Source organism: Oncorhynchus masou, chromosome 5 (genome assembly GCF_036934945.1).
Source record: "Oncorhynchus masou masou isolate Uvic2021 chromosome 5, UVic_Omas_1.1, whole genome shotgun sequence".
NCBI lineage: Eukaryota > Metazoa > Chordata > Actinopteri > Salmoniformes > Salmonidae > Oncorhynchus > Oncorhynchus masou.
The window spans coordinates 30,606,810-30,616,945 of NC_088216.1; the positions used below are offsets into that span (position 1 = coordinate 30,606,810).

The 10,136-nt window shown below is 44.0% G+C and overlaps 1 pseudogene; it reads right to left on the bottom strand.

Moving 5' to 3' along the window:
* Positions 1-646: 646 nt before the first annotated feature.
* Positions 647-9,419, bottom strand: LOC135528866 (cytochrome P450 2B4-like; annotated as a pseudogene).
* Positions 9,420-10,136: the final 717 nt, after the last annotated feature.

Genomic DNA, 10,136 nt, shown 5'->3' on the forward strand with positions numbered 1-10,136 from the left:
TTAGAGTCACTGCAGTGTACCTATAGTGCTGCAGACATTGTTGTTTTCTGAGCTGACATTTTTAATAAATGTTTAATATACTTTAAATAAAAGTGAGAATCAAACATGTATTGTTTTGTCAATGACTACACCACAATTGAACAAAACAGGTGTGATTCAGTATAGATCAAGAACAGCCTGCACTTGTGCTTACTTTCACAGTCTGTCTGCCTCCTTTCTCTGCTCTGCCTCTTCGCCTTTTTGACCTGAAGGACCTATACGTTTCATACAATCAATGCAATGGCAACAAATTTAAGTTACACGTGGCCTGCTAGGGCACCGTAATGTTAACGGCTAGTTATATAGATTACCGGTATTGCCATGACTGATAGTTTTGAAAATGTGAGTTTACATTTTTTGGGGCCTGGAAGCATTTTTTTTCTCATGAATATCTGTCTCTGCCAAGTTAGCTTTCTTCTTTGCTCTGTCATATGAGTAAAACAATAACATCGGGTTACAAATAAATATTCAATGGTTATTTGTTTGAAATGATATGCCACACCGGACATACAACATGACTAGCTAAGTTATAAAATATGACCTTGCAGTGTTAGGCAAGTATATTACGCTATAATATTGGGAGAGAACAATCAAGCTAATGATTAATTCAGCTGATTGGTCGGTCCCATCGCAGATTGGAGCTCTGACCCTCCCTCTCGTCAGGGGATACAGCTGTCTCTGGTATTGCAAACTCCTTCTCCAGCCTGATAAAAGCCAGAGTTCCTGCGTCAGGGAGGAGAGCATCTTTTTATGTCCTGTGTTGATTGTTGTAGCCGATCCTTCCCGGAGTTATGTGTATGCCAATAGGGCTTAGTGAACACTTTCAATAACCAAAAACACTAACATTAAGTTTTAGTAATGATTTCTGTTTCATTTGTTCCCAAGAGGGGAAGGGGAACGCACCTTGGGAGCGGTTAGGTAAGAGGCCTGGGGGCATACATAACCGTAGTATTTAATCTGTCTTTGCACACTAGGTAACACCTGGGCTTCCCACCCCCTTGTGTTTTGTTAAGCGCGCCAGGTGGTGCGAAAGGTTAGGTAAGTAGTGGGAAGGTAGGAGCGGGGACTCTTTATAATTTTTACTTTGGTTCCGTCCAGCCCCTTTTCCTCACCTTACCATGTTAAGGAATAACAAATACCCTGTAAACGGTATTTTTCTCTGCCTCTGTCGTCCCTCCCCGCACCTACGATCACATACTTATTCACTCCACGGGGTGTTGAGATATAGCAGGGTGTTGCGTTCCCACTAAGAAGCGTACGTAACATATGTCATTTATAATGACAAAGGGAAAATAACTACTTTTTGACATTCATTTCATAGCACCCTCTTGAATTGCCCCGTTTTTCTTCTACATTGTTGTACAGCAGTGTGTGAACGCCCCAAAAATGCAAATCTTGTTAAATAGCTAGCTATCAACCTCAAACATAGGAGTTATAGATGCAGTTAAGGGGATAGGAGGACATAAAAGCAGAGGTCCGCCTTTAAAAAAAAAACCCATCCAAATCACATGTTTTTAGGAATTGTTATTTTACTTAAGAACACTTGATAAGAAAATACAATTAGTTGTCAGTAACAGAAACACAAGACCAATGGTTTTAAGAAGGTATGTATTACAAAATGCATGCAAGCATACTGAAAGATCTAGCTTGTGAATGATCTGATCCTTACAGAAGCTGCCACTGATTATAAGGCATTCAATGGTGGGTTACACATTCTTGAAAATGACTTATTTGATGAGTTACTAAAATTAAGGTGAATTATTACAGAATAAGATCTGTAGCTGTCTGGCAGAACTAGTGCTCTCGTGGAGACTGTGGGTAGCTCACCCTCTCTCGCTGCTCCTCAGGTGCACACCCAGGCGGAAGGGCTTTTGAGACTGTGTCCCACCAAAGATGAGGCTGAAATCTGTGACACCTCCATCCTCAGGCCAGACGAATCGGAAACGCCGACGCAATGTCACTAGAACCAGGAAGAGCTCCATACGTGCTAACCCCTCCCCCAGACACACACGAGATCCTGGGGAACACACACACGGCTATCAATGAGAACAACATTTCACTCATACCTTCATATGCATGCAGCCTGGCATTTTATGTCAACATATTCTCCTGTCTCTGTACAACACACTATCATTTATAAGCCATAGATATTGAGACTTTTGCAAAAAGGCACCTGCTGAGAATGGCAGAAAGGCTTCCGGTTTCACAAACTCTCCGACCTCATTGAGGAAATTTTCAGGGTTGAACTCGTGAGGGAATTTCCACTGGCCTTCTTCATGCAGCACCGAAGACAGGTTAGGTATTACCATAGTGCCCTGGAACAGATGAGGGATTAAGGGTGCGGTGGAGAGGTACACTAAAGACTGACACAGCACCCATCATGACATCACTCCCTCTAGCCCAGGCGACCTTTATAGTTCTAAGGTCAACAACAGGCAGCATATCAGTCGACATGGTAATGCTCACCTGGGGCAGCTGGTAGCTGTGTAGTTGCGTGTCGCTGCAGGTAGTACGGAACACGCCAAGAGGAACGGTGTCACTCATGCGCTGTACCTCATGGATCATGGCTTGAACATACGGCATGGCATGTCTGTCCTCAAACGAAGTGTCTGCACGTCCCGCAAGAATGTTGGTGAAATCTCGGTAACAGCGATCTTGGACAAACACACACTCTTTGGCCGGGATTCAATCCGATCAAGCTTTGTAGAACAATTTCCTATTTAGCCGACATACTCATCTCATATACATATGTATAGAAATATATATATATATATATATATATATATGGTACTCTATACCATCTACTGCATCTTGCCTATGCCGTTCGGCCATCGCTCATTCATATTTTTATGTACGTGTTCTTATTCATTCCTTTACATTTACTTGTGTATAAGGTAGTTGTTGTGAAATCGTTAGGTTAGATTACTTGTTAGATATTACTGCATGGTCGGAACTAGAAGCACAATCATTTCTCTACACTTGCATTAACATCTGATAACCATGTGTATTTGACAAATAACATTTTATTTGATATGCAGTGTTTACCATGAATGCCGACACATTGTCGACAAGCGCCATCGAAATGAATGAAATGTATGCCAGTGTGTGTGTGTATTTCCTCACCCTGTACATGCTGGTTGGTCATCAGGTGTAGCACGGCAGAGCGGAGGGTGTTGGAAGTGGTGTCTGTCCCAGCCATGAACAGGTAAGTAGTAGAAACACCATATGAGTGTCATTAAATGTGGAGCCTCCATTAGCTGTCTGAAACACACACAGACACCAAAGGCCTCTACATTAAATTCTGCTCCATCCTGTAAAGTACTTCCTCCTCTTCCACCAGCCCCAAATTTTTTTTTTGACCTTCTCACGGAAGTCATAACAAAGACTCTAAAATTGGAATCCGATGCCTCTCTGATTGGCAGATACTCAGGGTAAAGTCCTGCGACAGACTAGTGTCCTATCCAGGGTTGTACTTCTACATCAAGCTGCTTAAATGCTACAGAAACAGGAGATAGGCTCCTGCCCCATGGACCGTTCAGGCTTACTTCTACAAGGCTACTTACTTTATATCTTCTGTTATTTATTTTACTTCTAGAACCCTAGTTCTATTGTTCTCCTACCTTGTCAATCTGGTCCAGGTAGCAGTCAAGGAGGTCTCTGGGCTCTCCCACGACCCTTGAACTTTTGTGCATGGTCACAATCTTCTTGATATGTTCCTTCATTTGATTAAATTTGTGTAAAATGTTCCTGAAGGGCAAAGGGAAGGGCATCAAGACTGGTATGATTTCATAGTGCTACAAAAGATAGATTGGAGGAAGTGGATGTAAAACAGAGGGGAATGTGGATCAGTGTGTCATGTCTAGCACATGCCATGTCTAGCACAGAGAGGTCAGTGAGGATCATGTACACTCTAAAAAACCTAAAATGATTATTTGGCTGTTCCCATGGGAGAACACTTTGAAGAACACTTTTGGGTTCAGTGTAGAACCCTTTCCACAGAGAGTTCTACCTGGGGACTACCAAAATAACCATTTTGGAATCCTTTTTTTTTTAGTAAGCATGGAGTGACACAGGGCTTAGACTGTACCATGGCCCAAGGTCCGAAAGCTTCCTTGGTCAACTCCTCTAACCTCTGGATGAGGATGACCGGGTCGTCATATTCGAAACTTATCTCCGAAAATCAGTGAGCAGATGATGTTAGACGCAGTCAGATGGAACAGGTGCTGAGGGTCCATCGAACCGCCTACCAGGACACAGCAACGGTCACCACACGAGGCAATACACACAGACAAGGTAATAACAACGATCACAGAGCTACTGAATTGAACACACTGACAGGATAGATAAAGTAACAATCCCCAGTCTTTATACCTAATGTTAAAACAAGTATAGTAAATATAGTCGTACTGGGAATATTATTGAGAGTATCTTATTTCTGTGAAGTTTGTGTGGTTTATGGAAGCTAGTTACAACTACAAGGGGTTAATAGTGTAATTGTTTGAAACAGTATTTGGAGGATCTTTGGGGTGGATACTAAACGCTGATAATGACATTAATATGTACAGTAATGATTATGATTACGAGGATGTTGTGTGTGTGTGTGTGGGACTGTACCAGCACTGCTCTCCAGCTCAGTGCAGATGTGGGACACCTCCTCTAGGATGCGCTCTTCCATGGAGCGTTTGCCCAGACCAAATTTTCTCAGCGTGGTCAGAGCAAAGAGCCAGTGGTCCCTCCAACTGGAGCCATAATTGGCCAGGACGATCCCTGATCGGCAAACACACATACAAACACACACGGAACATACGTGGGTCGGGTTCACCTCCAGGCCAATCAGAACCACAGCAGGCCGTGAGCCGATGTACAGACTGAACACGTTACCATAGCGCCTCTTCAGCTGAAGCACAGAAGGAGAGGGACATGGGGAGGATTTATTGTGAGAATATAATGTGGGACTTTTCTTTTGAAATGCTATTCAGGCACTTGGGAGAAAATGGAAGGGTTGATGGATAAGCTTTCAGTCTTGAGTTTTAGAGTGGTTCCAGGAGTAACTCTTGGCTGACTACTATTATTTTGTCCCTTTACAAGTTGCGTAGCACTCTGATATTAAACATTGAGTCGCAGTGTCCCTGGTTTCCATCATTATGTGAAATGACAAAAAAGCTCAACCTTATTCACAACATATCTATACAGTGTTATTAGTGTGTGTAATAACACCATTTCTTCCCAGGATAATGAAGTGTTTCACTTTCCCTAGAATTTTATGGCTTAGAAATAATGTAAAAGCGTGGTTTTTATCCACAATTTTCACAAATTATTTTAAAACATTACACTAAATTACATAATTATTTCTGTTTATTGTCAAATGAATTAATTATATATATGTTTTATGACATTCCCACCTTTTGAATATTTTCTAGTCCAATTGTTGCATGATTCTGCTGTCTGTATCCTTTTGCATCAGTTTCAATGCAAGACCTTTATTTTGAAGGTGAACCACCGATTCCACTATTGTTGCACATTGTCCTAAAACTTTAGTCTACATCAGACTTAATACCCATTCAGTCAGACTGGTCTCATAGACTAGACCTAACATAGTAAATGTTAGCATGATATGTTACCTCTGGTATGGTTACATAAGACAGATACTTAAGGCAGTGATTCCCAAACTTTTTTGCTCTTTTTAAGAACTATGTCTGGCTTTAAACTTACTCTTGAAGGTTGTTTTAGTCCCATAGATTTTGTTGTCATTTTTTTTGTCACTCAAATATCACATGAATACACATTAGACATGGCAAAATGTATAGAATTATTAAAAACGTAGCTTTAAAACGGCAACATTTTCTTTGCACCCCATGACAAAATGTGTGGAATTGCAGGAAATATGCTTTAAACCGGCAAGATTCTCTCCACCAACACGAAGGGTGTGAACAGTTTGTGTCATAAACAGTGCTCGTGTGTAACAGGGTTATATTGGTGATTTCCCCATGCCACTTTATTGTTAAGCCAATGGGTTTTTGGTTTGAGTTTTGTCTTGCCTTCACCTACTCAACATGGCATCTTATTGGTTGGTTTGCGTAGCTTGCTTACGAGGGGGGATGTTCCAGTTAGAATCGTCCCAGTGAACAAGCACCAAACCAGCGGTAAGTTGTTGGTTGCAAAGCACTGTACATCAAAAGTGATTTTTATACTCTCAAGTGATGATTTAAATGTACAATTTATATCAAATTGTTTGTAAATGTTATTCGAACATCACACATTCCAAGATGGCGTAGCAGTCAGACGTCGTGTCGTGTCCCTTGTATATATCGTTTTTTAAAACATATTTTTATTCGCATATCTTTTAAAACATTTTGCTAAACCTCAACATCTAAATACTCTCCTGCAACCCGCCTCACCCAATGTAGCGTGGATCTGCTTTTTTTTCCTAAAGTATTTATATTTACTTCGGATCCGGAAACCCTCAACTGAAGCTAGCCAGCTAACTACCAGCAAACCATTGCTAGCGGTCATCAGCTAACCTTTAGCTCGGAAAGCTCTGCCAGTTCGAACAACGCGACTCTAACCAGAGTATAACGAACCTATTATTTTTATTTTTATTATTTTTATCCCCGGATTCCCACCGCAAACGGAACATTCTCATCTGGATCTTCACAACTAGCTAACTAGCTAACCGCAACCCCGGATGATTACTCCTGGCTAGCGTTTCCATCCACTAAGCTTGAAGCTAGCCCGGCCAGAGCTCCTGTGTTACCACCGAAGCATACTCCTGGGCTACAATATCAGGACCCACGACCGGTCTATCGACGTCACCGCATGAAGAGGCATAAACAGACTTAACCCCATCGCGACGTCCCCCCAAATGCTAACTTTCTAGCCCTTGCTATCTGCTTGCTTGCTAATTCGGCCTGCTAACTGCTAGCTTGTTCAGCACCTGTCTGCTAACTGCTAGGTTGTTTAGCCCCGGCCTACTAACTGTTAGCTTGTTAGCACAGGCCTGCTAACTGTCTGAATCGCCGCGTCCCCAGTCAGCCCAACCACTCACTGGACCCATATTTACTTTCAATCTCTTTTTGATTTTTAATTCGATTATACCTCCCGGTAACCTGCCTCACCCAATGTGATACGGAATCGCTATTATTTAAATTTTTAGAACACATTCAAGAACCTCCAGAAGCTAACCAGCTAACTAGCTACAAGCTATTTAGTCATTGTTAGCCACTGCTAGCGGCTTTTACCTTCTGCACAGCCAGCCAGTTTTTATTTATTTATTTTTTTAACCTGGATAATACTCGCAAGTCGAGCTTCCCTGCCCCATCCACCGCCGCCCCCTGGACACTGATCACTTGGCTACATAGCTGATGCATGCTGGACTGTCCATTAATCACGGTTCTCCATTCTGCTTGTTTATGTTTTATCTGTCTGCCCCAGCCGCACTCAGGCTCTGTGTGTAGTTAATCCGACCCTCCCTGCCTAGTAAACGCCATTTTACCTGCTGTTGTTGTGCTAGCTGATTAGCTGTTGTTGTCTCATCTACCGTTTTAGCTAGCTCTCCCAATTCAACACCTGTGATTACTGTATGCCTCGCTGCATGTCTCTCTCAAATGTCAATATGCCTTGTAAACTGTTGTTCAGGTTAGTTATCGTTGTTTTAGTTTACAATGGAGCCCCTAGTTCCACTCTTCACACCCCTGATGCCCCCTTTGTCCCACCTCCCACACATGCGGTGACCTCACCCATTACAACCAGCATGTCCAGAGATACAACCTCTCCCATCATCACCCAGTGCCTGGGCTTACCTCCGCTGTACCCGCACCCCACTATACCCCTGTCTGCGCATTATGCCCTGAATATATTCTACCATGCCCAGAAATCTGCTCCTTTTATTCTTTGTCCCCAATGCTCCAGGCGACCAGTTTTGATAGCCTTTAGCCGCACCCTCATACTACTCCTCCTCTGTTCCGGGGGTGATGTGGAGGTAAACCCAGGCCCTGCATGTCCCCAGGCACCCTCATTTGTTGACTTCTGTGATCGAAAAAGCCTTGGTTTCATGCATGTCAACATCAGAAGCCTCCTCCCTAAGTTTGTTTTACTCACTGCTTTAGCCCACTCTGCTAACCCTGATGTCCTTGCCGTGTCTGAATCCTGGCTCAGGAAGGCCACCAAAAATTCTGAGATTTCCATACCCAACTATAACATTTTCCATCAAGATAGAACTGCCAAAGGGGGAGGAGTTGCAGTCTACTGCAGAGATAGCCTGCAAAGTAATGTCATACTTACCAGGTCCATACCAAAACAGTTCAAACTACTAATCTTAAAAATGACTCTCTCCAGAAATAAGTCTCTCACTGTTGCCGCCTGCTACTGTGCCCTGGACACCATTTGTGAATTGATCGCCCCCCCCATCTAGCTTCAGAGTTTGTTCTGTTAGGTGACCTTAACTGGGATATGCTTAACACCCCGGCAGTCCTACAATCTAAGCTAGATGCCCTCAATCTCATACAAATCATCAAGGAAACCACCAGATACAACCCTAAATCTGTAAACAAGGGCACCCTCATAGACGTCATCCTGACCAACTGGCCTCCAAATACACCTCCGCCGTCTTCAACCAGGATCTCAGCGATCACTGCCTCATTGCCTGTATCCACTACGGAGCTGCAGTCAAACGACCACCCCTCATCACTGTCAAACACTCCCTAAAACACTTCTGTGAGCAGACCTTTCTAATCGACCTGGCCCGGGTATCCTGGAAGGACATTGACCTCATCCCGTCAGTTGAGGATGCCTGGTCGTTCTTTAAAAGTAACTTCCTCGCCATTTTAGATAAGCATGCTCCGTTCAAAAAATGCAGAACTAAGAACAGATATAGCCCTTGGTTACACCTCCGCCGTCTTCAACCAGGATCTCAGCGATCACTGCCTCATTGCCTGTATACGCTACGGAGCCGCAGTCAAACGACCACCCCTCATCACTGTCAAACGCTCCCTAAAACACTTCTGTGAGCAGGCCTTTCTAATCGACCTGGCCCGGGTATCCTGGAAGGACATTGACCTCATCCCGTCAGTTGAGGATGCCTGGTCATTCTTTAAAAGTAACTTCCTCACCATTTTAGATAAGCATGCGCCGTTCAAAAAATACAGAACTAAGAACAGATATAGCCCTTGGTTCATTCCAGATCTGACTTCCCTCGACCAGCACAAAGACATACTGTGGCGGACTGCAATAGCATCGAATAGTCCCCGCGATATGCAACTGTTCAGGGAAGTCAGGAACCAATACACACAGTCAGTCAGGAAAGCTAAGGTCAGCTTCTTCAGGTAGAAATTTGCATCCTGTAGCTCCAACTCCAAAAAGTTCTGGGACACTGTGAAGTCCATGGAGAACAAGAGCACCTCCTCCCAGCTGCCCACTGCACTGAGGCTAGGTAACACGGTCACCACCGATAAATCCATGATTATCGAAAACTTCAAGCATTTCTCAACGGCTGCCAATGCCTTCCGCCTGGCTTCTCCAACCTCGGCCAACAGCTCCGCCCCCCCCCCCCCCGCAGCTACTCGCCCAAGCCTCTCCAGGTTCTCCTTTACCCAAATCCAGATAGCAGATGTTCTGAAAGAGCTGCAAAACCTGGACCCGTACAATTCAGCTGGGCTTGACAATCTGGACCCTCTATTTCTGAAACTATCCGCCGCCATTGTCGCAACCCCTATTACCAGACTGTTCAACCTCTCTTTCATATCGTCTGAGATCCCCAAGGATTGGAAAGCTGCCGCAGTCATCCCCCTCTTCAAAGGGGGAGACACCCTGGACCCAAACTGTTACAGACCTATATCCATCCTGCCCTGCCTATCTAAGGTCTTCGAAAGCCAAGTCAACAAACAGGTCACTGACCATCTTGAATCACACCGTACCTTCTCCGCTGTGCAATCTGGTTTCCGAGCCGGTCACGGGTGCACCTCAGCCACGCTCGAGGTACTAAACGATATCATAACGGCCATCGATAAAAGACAGTACTGTGCAGCCGTCTTCAACGACCTTGCCAAGGCTTTCGACTCTGTCAATCACCATATTCTTATCGGCAGACTCAGTAGCCTCGG